The sequence below is a fragment of the Erinaceus europaeus genome, chromosome 8 (assembly GCF_950295315.1).
Source record: "Erinaceus europaeus chromosome 8, mEriEur2.1, whole genome shotgun sequence".
In the NCBI taxonomy this organism is placed as follows: domain Eukaryota; kingdom Metazoa; phylum Chordata; class Mammalia; order Eulipotyphla; family Erinaceidae; genus Erinaceus; species Erinaceus europaeus.
In genome coordinates, this window is record NC_080169.1 from 8,736,392 (window position 1) to 8,753,713 (window position 17,322).

Sequence of the window (17,322 nt, forward strand, 5' to 3'; positions counted from 1 at the left end):
CCTTCCTCACTGTAAAATGTGAGCTCAGCCAGGTGCACCATCACCTGCCCCTGCCCCCAAAACTGATTCTTGAATTACTGTTTTCTGCTGATTCAAATAAAAAAAAAAATTGTTGGGAAATTGTGAGCATGTGGTTGAGCTTGGCAGGGCTTGACTTGAGGGGACATCCATCCTCTCCCTGCCCCCCACACTGTACATTCCATGCTACTAATGGCCCTCCCTTTATTATTTACATATCAGTCTCCTGCCTTGTCTTACAAATGACTAAAGGTCTCCTTCCTAAATCCCCCCAGGGTATAGCTAATTCCTACCAGTTGAATCACTAGCAACAGTTGCTAGGGAGGTTCTACCTTTCCAGCCCCTCCCATTTTTCTCCGCCCCAGCCCCTCCCATTTTTCTCCGCCCCTCTCCTAACTATGTATGGATGGAGACTCCACTTCCAGGGCAGGCTTGGTTCTGGGGAGGGGAAAGGGAGGGTGTGCAGGGGGAGGTCGATGGCCATTATGGTTTTTGGCTCCATGTGGTTTTAACCAGGTGCCTACATACCCAACTCTGGGGCACCCACATGAATGAAGATCTGTATTGCTACCGCCACAAACTTGGTTCCTGGGTTATCCCTTCCACGACGCTAGCCAGACAGAAGATCTTGTGTAAAAATATCATGACCTGCACTGTAATTTTATTGTCTATCACCTCTGCTCTAGAAACTTGTCTGCATCAACCTTCCCATTTGAAGCAGTGTTTTAGAATGGCATTTGAGCCTTGAATGGACACTGTCTGCATGTGTGTTAAGATATGAATTCAGTCACCCCACATCCCCACACCCCACATTCAGTGTTCATGCCCTTCTAGGCTGTTGATGGTTTAATCAAGAGTGACCTGGAAGTTGTCTAGTTAGCTGCGTGTTGTCCCAGTGATGCCCAGATAAGCTTTGAATCACCAAGGATACCATTTACTCCTTTGGGTATATTACTTTTAACATCTAGAAAACAGGCTGATCTGATTCGCAGGGTTGATTTCACATGAAATCTGTCTATTAAGTAGCAGAAAAGTGCTTTTTTTTTTTTTTTTCCCCTTCCTGAATGCTAAAAGTAGTTTCTGTGGAAATGATTTAGTTGTTGCTAACAGTATTATGGACTCCTGTGTGACACAGTAGCAAGTACACATCAGCTGTTAAGAAACAAAGATCTTGCTTCCCTTCTGAAGACATATGGTAAAAACCACAACAACAAATCCAAAAAAAAAAAAAAAAATACCAAAAGGACATTTTGCACACAGAGGAAAAAAAAAATCAAAATAATTAGTTTTAAGAAATATATTACTGATTTTCACATGTGGTGTCAATTTCTCATAAAAACTGAATAACATTGATCTGATTTTTTTTTTTAATTTGATGTTAAATTAAGATACCAGTTACTTTAGCAACAGGGAGATAGAGTAGATTAGGGAGTGAGAAGTAGTCTTTTGCTGTTGTCACTTATGAGAATGAAAAATATAAGAAGAGCTTCGGCAAAAAAAAAAAAAAAAATCATTTCTAATTGCAGTGCAACCCACAAGCTTGCACACCCTATAACGAGAAAGCTCCTTGTTAGCTGCCAAAATCTGCCATCCAATCTGTCTGCTAGTTGATTCCGTTATTACATTTTGATGTGCCCTTGACAAGCTTTCGCACACAAAATCTCAACACCTCCTCCTGAAGCCCTCTAGTACCAGAAAGATCAGGGAGGGATGACAAAAGCCTGTGCCTGGATTATTATTACACACAGAGCTGGGATGTTTATAAACAGAGCCGAGTGGAAGGAGAGCAAATGTTCAACCACATCAAGCAGACCCCTTGTCACAGGTGTCATTTAAATATTGACCCCGTCTTGTCCTGCACTCTATGCTCCACACACACAAAGAACCAAGTTAAGTGCCAGAAAACTATCCTTGGAAGTTTTTTTTTTTTTTTTTTAAATATATATGGACCAACAACTTTGTTTTCTTTTGATAATGCTTGTCCCACCACTTTGTAGCATCTATCGTTTTTGAAATCTTCTTTGGATGTTACCCTGATTTCCTTGATCCGAAGACGACAAATCATTAGGCTATGCTCATTGCCCTAAACCATTTGCACAGAATTATTCTTAGACCCAGAAGATAAACCAAGGCAAATATAAAGGGTTAAATAGTAACATTGATTTAAATTCATGCACTCTAAAAGCTTGGAAAAACTTAAGGGGTTAGCAGTGGAAATAAATTCTGGGGTACCTTTGAAAGTATTCTGTCCCCTTTCTCTTTTTCACTCACTGGTGCTAATGTGGTATGAGTGTTTTGGCTGAATTTCATGTGAAAGGTCATAACCTACTTCTCAGGAGTAAAACAGCACTTTCAGCATAATTCTTAGCTGCTCTGTGCTTTTCCAGTGCAAAATAAAATTCTCTCCTACACTCTGGGCAATGTATTTTCAGGTTTGCCCAATGTGGACCCACATATCAGCAAGAGATTGGATACAGTCTTATCCAGTGGACTCTCGCCCCATAAACTATGAATGAGCTGATGGTGGTGAATCAAGATGAATAACACATTACTACTAATTTTGACAGTGGTTATGGACGCATGTGAGAACTGTGTTAAAGTCATAAAGGCACAGTTTGTTACAATAACAAAAGGTATGTTAGGAGGTACATTTCACAACATACATTTGCCTTTACTTATACGAACAGACTTTCCTGGGACATCTAAATGTGAATATTTTCAAATATACATATCTGTTTAATTTCTTGTGTTGCACATATGTTATATCATTTACTATAATAATAATCAGAAAACAAATCTTTTTGAGATAAAAATTATTACCACTAAGCAGACAAGCCAAAAGATAAAGAAAGACTAAGTAACATTCCCAAAGTCACACAGCTAATAAATTAAAATCTAAGTCGGTCTGATGCCAAAACCAGGCTTCTTTTCACATCTTTCTTTTTTAGAGTCAAGATGTTTGAACACCTAGATTCTACCCTAACACACGGATTCCTAGACACAATGTGAACTTAAGGAGACATTAAACTTTTTTGTCTCAAAAAAACCTTTTTGGTCAAAACTGATAGAAATTATGCATAGCTATAGCCCTAGTGATTCTGGCTGAAATAAAAAAGGAAATTTATTCACTAGCTATGGGAGACCTGTTTGCATCTGAGATAAGATAGAATTGCTGGGTTACTTTCTCTCTCTCTGTCTCTCTCTCTCTCTTAAAGTAATTACACCAACTGTTCTAAGAAAACTCTTCCTTCTGTCCTACATGTAACCTATTCCAGATGTGAAACTGCTTCCCTACAATAATTGGTTAGAGTTTTACTTTGACTGGGTTGACCTTTCTTAAAAACGATTCCTCTCTCTAACCCATTTAAATGCTAGCTTTCAAACAGAAGTAAAATTTGAACCCTAAAGTGAAGAATGTATGAACAGACACACACACACACAAATCCAATTTGATTTACACACCAGTCTAGAAGTTAAAGGGTGGAAGAATCTACCAAGGACAAAAGATCCAGCTTCACTCTGGTGCTTTCCTGTGGTTTAGCTCCTCTTCCAGGAGAGACCTTCAACTGGAGTTTTCTTGGCTTGGAGTCATTTTGCTGCAGTTAACATTTAGTTCACACATCATTAGGTGAAGCCCCCGTTACAGAGATACACTGCTCTTGTCATAGCAGAAGTATGCTGCGTGCACCTGCAGTTTGAAGTTCTTGTTGAGGGAATAGGCTGAAATGAATGAAATGATTGAAACATTCACTTTTTTGGTGACTCCACCTGCTGTGGTGTATTTTTGTTGGACGGGAGAACTAGAGGTGTGCTTATAGCTTTAGGGAAAGGATACATTAGGGGTTACATGGCTTTCACGATTTTTTTCTCTAAAGCTATTAATCAAGTATACATGAAAAATTATATTAATATCACTTGTAGATTTTCTGTATGCATATGTGTACGTGTTGTCCTGTCTTGGTGAGCCAGAAAGGAAACATTTCCTTTATTGTCAGTTCAGGAATAATTCCTTCATGATAATAGCATGTCACCACCATGCCAGTACTGTATTTGACAGTGACAGCTAGGTCAAAGTAAGATCTAGGATACCATCTTTATGACATTACAATCATCAGAGACTTCTTTAAATGGTTTTAGGGATGTGTGTTCTGTGTCAAGTATTCAACTAAAATCTGCTACACTTAATGAGAAATCTACTAAGTACTTCTACAGACTTTCTATTTTCCAGATAATGCACCTAAAGCCAAAGAAAGCAAGTGACTTATGGAGCTCCTATAACTCTTAAATGATATAACTAGGATGAGACCTTCTGTCTCTTAACACCAGATTAACTGACCTATTGTCAGTGGCACCACTCACAAAGATACTAAATTCCTAATCTCAGAAATCAACTTAGAGTCTCAAGCATATACATTATTTCTGAGCAACCTCTGGCGATTTTTCTTTTTCTTCCACTCATACCTCCGTGTCTCTCTCTTTAAATATATTTAATATTTTGCTAGAGTAAGGGGAGACAAGAAAGGACGAGACAGAGAGAGAGAGCTGCATAACTGTTTCACTGCTTATGAAGCTCCCCCCTGCAGGTGGGGACCAGGGGCTTTAACCCAGGTACTTACACACTGCAGTTTATATTCTCAACCACGTCTACCATTGCTTGGCTCCAACTCTTTCTTTTTTATTATCTATTTATTTATTAGATAGAGATAGCCAGAAATCGAGAGGGAAGGGGGGGATAGAGAGGACGAGAGACACATGCAGCACTGTTTCACCACTCGTGAAGCTTTCCCCCTGCAGGTGGGAACTGGGGACTCAAACCTGGGTCCTTGTACATTGTAACATGTGCGCTCAACCAGGTGCACCACCACCTGGCCCCACTCTCTCCTTTCTTACTCCTTCTTTTTATCCTTGTCAGAGATTCAATGTTCAGGGCTGAGGTGAACCTTTGCTAGACAACTAGCCCTTCCTGTTAGAATGGTATTCAGAAATACACTGTGACACACAATTGAAGCAGGACACACATGAGAAAAACACTTCTAAGGGAAGAGAGTGGATCCATCCCTGGTGAGAGAGTTGACTACATTCCCTGGTCTCTAGTGCTCATGCCATTACAAGGTCTGTCAGAACTTGTCAGTTACTGCATGAAAAGATTCAAGAGGAGTCCCATCAGTCCACTTCCCTCCCACTTGTACTTCTTTGTTACAATAATTGTCTACTTTTAACCCTTCACACTCTGAAAATATCTACATGATGATCTCTAACTGTTGACTTTCCTATAGTTCATCCCATTTTTTAAAAGTTCCCTTAATTTTTTTTTTGCTCTAATTCTAACTCAATCTGACTCTCTCCCCTGAGAAGACTCCCTCACCTAACGTCCTCTCAAGTGATTACTACTGTTTTCTTCCTAATCCATGTATTTGAAGGCTGAGACCATGTAGTTAATACTTTATTTCTACTTGCCACTTGTTCTTCTAACTATGGCATGCATATTACTATCCTTACCATTAGTATTCTATTGTTTATATATGTACAACAACTTTCTTTCTTTTTTTTTTTTTTGCCTCCAGGGTTATTGCTGGGGCTCGGTGCCTGCACCATGAAACCACTGCTCCTGGAGGCCATTTTTTTCCCTTTTTGTTGCCTTTGTTGTTTTATCATTGTTGTGGTTATTGTTATTGATGTCGTTGTTGTTGGATAGAACAGAGAGAAATTAAGAGAGGAGGGGAAGACAGAGAGGCAGAGAAAGACAGACACCTGGAGACCTGCTTCACTGCTTGTGAAGCGACTCCCCTGCAGGTGGGGAGCCGGGGGCTCGAACCAGGATCCTTACCTTGCGTGTGCTTAACCCGCTGTGGTACTGCCTAAACCCCATACCACAACTTTCTCAGCTACTTCTGTGCTGATGGGCCTCTGGGTTCCTTATAAATTAGGGCTATTACAAATGATGCTAAGATGAACATAGGTGTGCACAGGTCTTTTTGGATAGGTGTCTTTGTTTTTCCTGGGTACTTTTCCCAGGAGAGGGATTGCCGGGTTATAAGGTAGGTCCATCTCATCTCTGTTGACTCTCCAGACTTTTCCACAGGGGTTGGGCTAATTTACATTCCCACAGGCAATGTAGGAGAGTTCCTTTACCCCACAACCTACTCAACAGTTGGTGTTTCTGTCTTTTGTTTGGGGAGGGGGGAACTTGGGAGATTAATATTTTATAGTTGATAGTAAATAGAATAGTTTGTCCATGCATAACATTTCCCAGTCTTCCACATAACAAAACAACCCCCACTGGGTCCTCTGCCATCCTGTTCCAGCACCTGAACCCTCCTCCAAACCCACCCCAGAGTCTTTGACTTTGGTGCAGTACACCAACTCCAGTCCAGGTTCTGCTTAGTGTTTTCCCTTCTGATACTGTTTTCTAACTTCTGCCTGTGAGTGGGATCATCCCATATTCATCCTTTTGTTTCTGATTTATTTCGCTTAACATGATTCCTTCAAGCGCCTTCCAAGATGGGCTTAAAACACTGAAATCACCATTTTTAATAGTGAGTAGTATTCCACTGTGTATATATACTACACCTTGCTCAGCCACTCATCTGTTGTTGGACACCTGGGTTGCTTCCAGGTTTTGGCTATTACACATTGTGCTATTATGAACATAGGTATACACAAATCTTTTTGGATGGTTATGTTTGGTTCCTTAATCCTAAAGAGAGGAATTGCAGGGTCATAGGGTAGGTCCATTTCTAGCTTTCTGAGAGTTCTCCAGACTGCCCTCCACAGAGGTTGGACTAATTGACATTCCCACCAGCTGGGCAGGACGGTTCCTTTCCCCAACAGCCTACTCAACAGTTGATGTTTCTATTTTTTTAAATCTGTGATATTCTCACAGGTGTAAAGTGCTATATCATTGTTGTTTTTACTTGAAATTCCCTGATCATCAGTGATTATGAACATTTCTTCATATATATGTTGGCTTTTTGAATGTCTTCACTGGATAAGATTTGGCCTATGTTTTTCCCCAATTTTTCAATAAAATTGTTTGTCTTCTTATTCTTGAGTTTGGTAAGTCCTTTTTGTATTTTGGTTATTAGCCCTCTGATATATGACACATAAAGATTTTTCTCTCGCTCCACAGGGAATCTCTCAAAGGGTAATAATGAAAATATACAAAGTGTCACTAAACTTAGAAATAAAAAAATGACCTCATCCAAAAATGTGGATGTAATATTTTACAAGACAGTTGTTATCATGTAAGCAAAAATTTTTATTTCCTTTGATTGATACCTGCCCATCATTCTTGTTACCAACTTAAGCACTTCTTTACCATCATACACTCTGTCCTCAACCTTCTCTCCATGTCCACTTACTGGCCCTCTTCCTGAGCCCTTGACTTTACCTCAACAGGATACCCCTGGTTCGTGATTTATCCTGTGCTATCTCTGAGATCATCTGGTATTCATCTTCTGTTTGGTTTAGCTCACTTAACACAATTCCTTCAAATTCCATTGAAGATATAACAAAAAAGAGGTTTGTGTCATTCCTTATAGCTGAGTAGTATTCTGTTATGTATATATAACACAACTTTCTTAGCCACTCATCTGTCATTGGATATCTGAGTTATTTCCAACTTTGGGCTGTTATAAATATTGCTGCTATGATCATAGATATACATAGACCTATTTGGATAGAGTTGGTTTTTTTTTTTGCATAAATCCTTAAGAGAGAAATCATTGGTTAGATTCATTAATAATGTTTTAAGGAATCTTCATTCTGTTTTCCAAAGGGGTTAAAGCAGTTGACATTTTCAACAATGGTGTAAGTGTTCCTTTTCTTCCCACATTCTTTCTAGCACTTGTTGAATCTGTCTTTTGTAAAGTATGACATTTTCACAGAAATGAAGTGATATTTTAGTATTGTCTTTATTTGCATTTCTGTGGTAACATTTTCCATATGTCTATTGGCTATCTGAATATCTTCTTTGGTGAAGATCCTATCCACGTCCTCTACTTTTCAATAAAGTTGACTTTTGTGCAAAGTGATATATGGTGGCCCTGTTTCATTCCTCTGCCACCTTTGAATCCAATTTTCCCGCTTATTGGAAAGACTCTACTTCCTTCATTTACTGTTGTAAGCCCCTTGTCATAAACTCATTGTCCATTAATGTGAGCATTTATTTCTGTTCCAAGTTTCTGCTAGGATGTGGTTCCATCTCTGCTAACACTCTGCTGATCCACTGAATCCGTTTATTTATTTAAATATTCCACAAAAGTTCAGTTTTCCTTTCCTCATTTATGAATGAAGCTCTCGGTGAAGCTTTTTGTATTTCTTTCTCAGGACACTCTGTAAAACTGAAAGTATTATATAATGACCAATAATACTCCAAGGGTAGACTATATAACTTCATTTATAGGCACCTATCACTTCTGTCTTAGGCTGCATTAGCTAAAACTTGGAACTAATGTGCCTAATAGTGAATTATCACTCCAAGAAAACTGAATGAAGTTTATAATAGCTATATTTGGTGGTTAAAAATAAAAAAAAACTCTAAAAAATCTCCATCTTACATAGAGTAAAATTTTCTTCAGAAAATTCATTCCTTATCCTCAGATAATTCACCTTGAAATGAAACTATCTAGTAGCTGTCTTTCTTCTCTTATTTCTCTCAGTATCATCACGTTGAGTTCTATTTTAATATATATAATTTTTATGTCTTTATTTATTGGATAGAGACAGCCAGAAATTGATAGGGGAGGGGGAAGTAAAGAGGTAGAGAGACAGAAAAACACCTACAATACTGTTTCACCACTGGCAAAGTTTTCCCTTTGCAGGTAGGGACCTGGGGCTTGAACCTTGGTCCTTGTGTACTGTAGTATGTGTGCTCAACCAAGTGCAGCACCACCCAGTCCCTCTATTTTAATTTTTAAAGATGTATTCTTTTCTTCTTCTTCTTCTTCTTCTTCTTCTTCTTCTTCTTCTTCTTCTTCTTCTCCTTCTCCTTCTCCTTCTCCTTCTCCTTCTCCTTCTCCTTCACCTTCTCCTTCTCCTTCTTCTTCTTCTTCTTCTTCTTCTTCTTTTTTTTTTTTTTACCAGTGTGTTGTTCAGTTCTGGTTTATGGTGGTGCTGGGGACTGAACCTGGGACTTCAGAGCCTCAGGCATGGAAGTCTTTTGAATAACCATTATACTTTTACCAGCCTTAAAGATAGATGTATTTTATGAAAAACAAAGTGAGGAACCAGAATTGCATATGTGCTGCCAACAATCAAAATCAGGGTTTCACTTGTGCAAATGATACACTTCAACTACTGAGCCACCGCCCTGACCAATATAAATATAAATTTTCATTATGAAACATAAAATGAATTCCAAACCACATGTAATTTTGACTTTTCCTTTTGTTTAGTGAAACAACATGAACAGATGCATCATCATCATCCTTTGAGGACAGTCAAGTTGTTTCTTACATCTCAATTCAAAATGGCATCATATTCATATTTCATGATAGGACTCTACCAACATTATGCTAAAATGTGTACAAAGAACTCAGGAAAAGACAGTTATGAAAACTGAAGACAGTAGTGAACTGTTGGATAGCCACAGAGAAAAGTTCAATCAACTACAATAGAGAAACTGAACAGACCCCAAATTGTAGTCTTTCTGTGTATACTTTCATGTCTGAAAAAGAATAGTTTTGCCCATTAGGAATCTCAAAATTAGAGCAGATTTTTGGAGCCAGAAGACAGTTTACCCAGTATAGAGCACGATGTCTTACTTGTGATGAGCCTGGCCAAGAGGCCCAGGTCACTACATGGGAGTAAAGGGGAAGAAACAGAACAGTGGAATGATGCTGTGGTGTTTCTTCTCCTCTCTCTGCTTTTGTCTCACATACTCTACTTTAAAAAGAAAAAAAAAAAAGAATCTTCCAAGCATGATGGAATAATGCAGGTATGAGCCTTTAGTAAAACTCTGTCAGGGGCAAGGGGAGACAGCATAATGGTTCTGCAAAGAGACTCTTAAGCCTGAGGCTCCAAAGTTCCAGGTTTGATCCCCCGTACCACCATAAAACAGAGCTGAGCAGTGCTCTGGTAAAAGAAAAAAAAATTGTCAGGGGAAATAAAAAAAAAATGCAATAAAGTTAAAAAGTAAACTGGGAAATGGAAAAAAGTGATTGTAGCTTAAAAGCAGGTAAGAGATTCAGATAATTTATTTTTGTCATCTCAGGGCCTCCACATCTCTGGGCTGACTTTTTTCAGATAGAAGGAGTAAGACAGAGAGGCAGAGGGAGGGGGAAAGAAACCATATTATGATTGAAGATTATTCACTGTGGTAGGGACCGGGCTCTGATGTGGGCCATGTGCATGCTACACACTATGCTAGTGAATTATTGTTTCTAACTGTCAAAATAGTATTGAAAGTCACTGTCTTCTTCCAGCTCCTGATAAAGTTGTTTTTGTCTTGAAAGTTTCTCCCATGTACCTTACCACACACACATGCCTGAACTCACCTGTAGCTCAGTGAATTTCTTCTAATGTTGTAGTTTCATTGTTGTAAGATTTCAGGTGTTTTCTTATTTTTTTTTAATCTGCTTGTTCCCAGGTATATTTTTGTTGCTGCTACTCCTGATATATTTTTTAAAGAGGATGGCAATTGATATAAAGATAGCCTATATATATATATATATATATAAATAATGGCACTATTATAACTGATATTAGTGATATTAAAATAAAAACTCTACTATACAAAATAAAATCAGTGATTTAATAAACAGATTAAATCTTTCATTCATGGGGTAGAAGGCAAGGGACTTGGAAAGAAGTTTTTGATTCAATCTGGTCTATTTAAAGTAGAGGAATGTTAAAGATGTAAAAGGGGACATGAATTAGGTTAGCAAATGGCAGCTGATAGGAAATCTGGTCTGTTAGCTATTTATATAAAATTATAGAATCTCCTAATGTATAATTCCATATGCTAGCTAATATACATTATCTACAGACATATATTTCACATGCATAGACATTTATTCTATATTTTACAAGGTGAATGAGAAGTTAATGCTCAAGTTCAGTTAGACCTTGAAGAATGTTGTCCATAACAACATTCTTATGTAAGTGTGGGTAGTATGAAAATAAAGTTTTGCTTTGATAGTATGAACAGTTGTATAAATCAATTCATAGAACTCATTTCCTCCTCTTCCTCTCCCTCCTCTTTCTTTGCTTAGCAACTGTTAGCTCTTTGGACTGGGTGTGTCTTGATAATTTTTTAGTTAAATGACATGCAAGCAGTTTTTTTTTTTTTAAAGAACAAATAAATTGAACTTATTAGACACTTGGAACATTGTGGTATAAGTTATTTGTGTAGTCAAACTAAGAAACAAAAAGACAAAACAGCACGGGCTGATGTACAACTGATGCCTAAGATGAAGGATGTGGGAGAGTTAGTTGTATGGAAAAAAAAAAGTCAGAGGGAGTTGGGGGGTAGCACAGCGGGTTAAGTGCACATGGTGCAAATCACAAGGACTGGTACAATGATCCCGGTTTGAGCCCTCGGCTCCCCACCTGTAGGGGAGTCACTTCACAGGCAGTGAAGCAGGTCTGTAGGTGTCTTTCTCTCCCCCTCTCTGTCTTCCCCTCCTCTCTCCATTTCTCTCTGTTCTATCTAACAATGACGACAACAATAATAACTACAACAACAACAAAAATAACAAGGCAACAAAAGGGAAAATAAATAAGTATTTTTTTAAAAGTCAGATAAAGTGCTCCAGGAAGACAAGACATAGGCTGAAAAACTATGAGACAGGAAAAGCATTAGGTTGGTGGGAGAAATTCAGTATGGACAGGACAGAAAAAGAGTAAGGACAGTTATAAGATAGAAAGAGGTGTTAAGACATGGAGGAATTGGACAGGAGAGATAGCTCACTTGGTAGAGTATGTATCTTGCCATGTGTAGGCTCTAGTATGGAGTTGAAAGATGTGACAAAATAAAGCATACTACAGCATGCTCTGAAGCCTTATACAGGCTTTATGCACAACTACTGTTACCTGACTGATGATTGTTATTTTATCACACGATAAAAAAAAAAGAAAAATACTTCATGTGTTCTCATCATGTCTGAAAACTAATTTTTCATCCAGTGTTGGGAACACGTGATTCACTCTGCCTATTAAAGCAGACAACAAGGAGGAAGGTGGGGCCATGTGGCATCAGTTTCTGTCACAAGCCTTAAATTGTCTGTTCTCCAGCAGTCAGCTTCCCAAGTGCTGCTTTCTAAATGGAAGCAGCTTCCCAAGAGAGCAGATTCCCAATATCCCTCTGCCCCCTCCAGTTGCCTCTTAAGAAGCTTTCTAATCTCTCATTATTAGTCTTTTCATTCTTTGATGTTATGTCCTACACTAATGCTAAAATGACATCTGCTGATTACGCCCATGTGGTCCCACCTTCCTCTTTATTGGCTTTGACAGGCATGATGAATCACGTGTTCCCAATAACACAAGTTTTAAATGAGAGATGAAAGACAACTGCTGAGTGGTTTCACTCATATGTAAAGTAGAGAACTTGAAACATGACCTTGTAAACAAAGCACAACAGAACAAAACAAGCACATAAATTATGGTGGTTCTTTTGGGAGATGGGAGGGCAGGGACACAGAACATTGGTGGTGGGTGTGGTGTGGTTGTATGCTTGTAAGAACTTACCCATCTCTTGTTGACTCTCCAGTTTGGTGGCAGATAGTTGTTCATAGATGGCTTATATGATACATTGCATTTCTGTTTTATCTATTGTGATTTCTCCCTTTTAATTTACTTTCTTATATATTTGGATCTTCTTTTTTTTTTCTTTGTGAGTATAACTAAAGGTTTGCCAACATTGTTTACCCTTTTAAAGAACAAGCTCTTCGCTTAATTAATTTTTGTATTTATTTTTTGATGGCATTCATCCTAGCTCTAATTGTTATTATTTTATTCCCTCTACCTACTTTGGGCTTAGTTTGTTCTTAAGTTTTTATTTATTTATTTATTTATATTTATTTATTCCCTTTTGTTGCCCTTGTTGTTTTATTGTTGTTATTATTGTTGTTGTTGTCGTTGTTGGATAGGACAGAGAGAAACGGAGAGAGGAGGGGAAGACAGAGAGGGGGAGAGAAAGATAGACACCTGCAGACCTGCTTCACCGCCTGTGAAGCGACTCCCCTGCAGGTGGGGAGCCAGGGTTCGAACCGGGATCCTTATGCCGGTCCTTGTGCTTTGCGCCACCTGCGCTTAACCCGCTGTGCTACAGCCCGACTCCCTGTTCTCAAGTTTTTAAAGATGTATTTCATGAGGCAGGTAGAGAAAGAGGCCAGTCAGTGTATTACTCTGGCATTATGTACAGTGTGAGGGGGGCCAGATGGTGGTGGTTGAGTGCTACAGTGCGCAAGGACCCAAGTTCAAGCCCCTGATCCCTACCTTCAAGAGGAAAGTTTTTCAAGCAGTAAAGCAGTACTACAGGTCTGTCTATCTTATCTATATTCTATCTATCTGTCTGTCTGTCTGTCTATCTATCTATCTATCTATCTATCATCTGTCTATCCACCCTCTGTCTATCTTCCCTCTTCCCTCTCAATTTTTCTCTGTCTCTATCCAAACAAACAAACAGTGCAAGGGATGGAATACTGGACTTCATACTTGCAAGTCCAGAACTCCACCATTATGGTACCTTCCAACCTGCTATTCTTTTTCTGGGTCCTACAAATGTAAGATCAGACTGTTTACTGGAGTTATTTCTTGTTTTCTAACGTCTGCTCTGTATGTCTTTCAGTTCTGTATTAGCTTTGCTGAATCCCATACATTCTGGTAGCTCATGTCCTCATTATCATGTGTTCCCTCAAATGTTTTAACTTCATCTTTGAATCAATAATAGTTAAGCAGGCTGTTGAGTTTCCATAGTTTGGAAATTTCTCCATCTTTACTTTTGGTATTGATTGTTTAATTCCTCTGTGATCTGACAAGATGGTTGGAATGATTTCAGTGCTCCTGCATTTCTTGCTATTGTCTTTGTCATTCATGTATTTGGGAGAATGAGATGTTAAATTTTTCATACATGAACAAGAATTAATGAATTTGTGATGAATGAAAGGCTTGATCTAAATTACATTTCACTGTCAAGAAATAATGACCCAAATTGCCTCACTTCACCAGTAAGTCTCTCTGAAATACCAGTCACAAAAACAAAAAACAAAGCAAAAAATGTAAATATGGTACTAATGGCAACTCATACTTTCTTCCTGAGTACATTTACATTCGTGGAAAAAAAGTCAGACATTACTTAGTGTTTTATATATTTTTTCTTAAAGTTATAAATGAAAGTCTACTATACTACTTATGTGGTCTGATTTTTCCAGGACTGACCTTATATGGTATAGCTATTTGAGACAGAGGGGCATTTGATCCAACTGCCTAATAAAAACTTGATTTACTTGTGCCAGGATTTTGGGAAGCCCCGTTGATCACTGTTAAAAAGGACCTGAACCGGATGTGAGGGCGACCTGGCGTCAGCATCTGTCACCCCATTGATTGCCAGGGTTGATTCAGCTGATCTGGCTGGCTAGGCGGGTGACCCCTTCTTTCCTCACTGCTCCATGTGCGTCCCTCCTGAAGCTGCGCGCTCGGTCAAAGAGGACGGCCTTCCCCGAATGGAGACTGGTTTTCGGTCGAGGGTATACGAGTAGAGTAGCTGCGCTCCCCTGCTAGAACCTCCAAACAAGCTCTCAAGGACCTGAACCAATTTGGTTATTTATAAGTTTTAGATTCTTTCTGCTTGGTATTGGGTACTACTTATAGTTCCGGACAGTAGTATTCAGTTTTCCAAATCAAAGACTGGACAAAAGGCTTCTTCAGAGAGACTTAGGAAACTATTCTGAAAGGTTCAGGTTGTTAGGCTTACCAGATTCCTACATTTTAAACTTTATTTATGCAAAGGCTCTAATCTGTATTCCATCACGTATTTTGCCCTGATTTAAATGACTGATGAATATTTCTAATACCCATTATGCTAATAAAGTCTCTGATCCATATCAGATTCGAAGGTAGCTATGTTTTGATAACTCTATCTGGAGTTGACCTTTAGAATAATTATTTTTCCTTGCTTACTCATTATCGACGTTATATGTCTTTCCTTTCAGGAGGGCTAGAGGCCCAAAGTCGTCTACTGAAGTTCCACACAGACCAATGTCCACCCGTCAGAGAGAGTGGAGGCTGGATTTCTCCTCCTGAGTGAAGCTTCACCTATTGTGGCTTCCTGCCTGTTTCCTCCTGTAGAGTGAGGAGTCCCCCTCAGTCATCCAAGGCCCACCTATCAGGGCTTTGCCAAAGGGCCACCCACTTCTACTGCTTTGTCACTTCAGATAGATTCCCTCATGCTCATCTACTCTTCTCCCAAGACAGGAAATTCATGTTAAGTCTAGAGATTGCCTTGACCTAATGTTACTTACAATCTCATACTATTTGTATGCCAACTATAAAGAATTATACTGTTTCACTTTGAATCCTGTATTGCTAATATGTGCCCCTCCACCCTAAATTAAAGGGTTATGAAAAGAATACGTAATGCTACATTCTGGCCCCTCCAGCTTTTTAAGGAACAAGTCCACAGGAGGTCATGTTTTACTCTTTGCGGATAGTTTATTTTTACAGAGAAATGAAACCCCTATCCTGGGATAGAATAGTGAGGAAGGGCTTACTGTCAAAATAACCTAACTTAATAGAGCTTTTTTTGTGGTGTAGTAATACATAGATTTGGTTCTTTAGAAATCAAATTCAGCTGCTTAACACCTAAAAAAAGTTCAGGGTATATTATGTTCAATAAGTATTATCTTTTTTTAATGGGAAAAACATCAGTAAACAGAAAAATATCCCTACTACATAAATGTTAGCATCTGATACTCTCTCTCTTTGGCTTATCCATGAGTGTTACTTAAAAGTCTGTCTGAAGCTCATTAGGCCATTTAAAATCACAGGTCTATCCATATGTAGACCAAATGTTTAAGAAGATCCACAAAAGAGGTGTGGATCCACAAAAGAGGTTTTATTTTTCTTTTGACCACAAAAGAGGTCAAAGAAAAATAAAACGCCTAACAGTTTTGTCTTAGAAATTCAAGGTAAACTTCTGTCAGAGATAACTACGTTCCCCACCCCCACCCACCACCACAGTGATGTTACTATTCTTTGTTTCTTGAGACTTTATGGGGGGGGGGGGGCAGTTCACACTGGTGAAATCTCAAGCTGGGGGAAGTTTTTGACATTCCTTATAATCAGGGATCACCCATTTCCCTTTCAGCATTTTCTCTTTGCTTACTGTTACCATAACTCCTGGACAAAGGATGCTTGGTCAGTGCTGCCATGGTTGGTTTACCTGAAGGTTTTGCACTACTAAAAATAGTAGTTCAGTAAGTCTGGACTTTGCAATATTTTCCACCAGTAGAGGGCTACTGACATAGGAAAATACTGTGTGTATAAATATGTACTGATGATAGATATAATCTTTGCCTAGAATTCAGGTCTTTGTTATTTCAGGACAACTTTTTTAGTGGAGAGAGGAAAAGAGGGGGAAAGATATCCAAGTCCCAAAAAGTTCTCCAGTGTGATCATGCACATGACAAAATGGTCACACTATCCATGTGAGCTACTTTCCTGGCACATATATATATATATATATATATATATATATATATGTCATGTTTTATATATAAACTTACAATGCTTCATGCCACTTATGTCCCAATTTCAAATACTTTCCACATTGGAATAAAAAATAATGCCCTGTGGTCCGGGAGGCGGTGCAGTGGATAAAGCATTGGACTCTCAAGCATGAGGTCCTGAGTTTGATCCCTGGCAGCACATGTACCAGAAAGATGTCAGGTTCTTTCTCTCTCTCCTCCTGTCTTTCTCATTAATAAACAAATAAAACATTAAAAAAATAAAAATGTCCTAAGAGCTATTTTATTCATTTTGGTGACTGTTAAAGTGAAGTAAGGCTTTCCCCTTAGACTATATATTCTCAGTATTGTAACTTTTAATTGTTACAAAGATGACTGTTGAACAGGCCAGTTGTTGTTGTTGTTGTTGTTATTGTTATTGTTTGTATTTTTGTCTTTTTCATCTTCCCACCAGTGTTCCCAATTAACACTTTTGGAACTGGTTATTCATAAAGCTTCACTGTAGTTTTCTCTCAGTATTTACAAATATTTATATTCCATCTTAAAAATATCCCATTGACTTAAGTGCATTTGATAGAGATGTCTCTATTAGAATAACATAGATGAAAGTCAAATGTTT

The 17,322-nt window shown here is 38.5% G+C and overlaps 1 long non-coding RNA gene across 1 annotated transcript in view; it reads left to right on the plus strand.

The window, feature by feature from the left end:
• LOC132539858 (uncharacterized) overlaps positions 1-15,526 on the plus strand; it is a 73,475-nt gene extending 57,949 nt beyond the window's left edge. Inside the window, exon 2 of the long non-coding RNA XR_009551124.1 lies at positions 15,171-15,526. This is a non-coding gene — a long non-coding RNA (uncharacterized LOC132539858). The remainder of the gene's footprint in view (positions 1-15,170) is intronic.
• Positions 15,527-17,322: the final 1,796 nt, after the last annotated feature.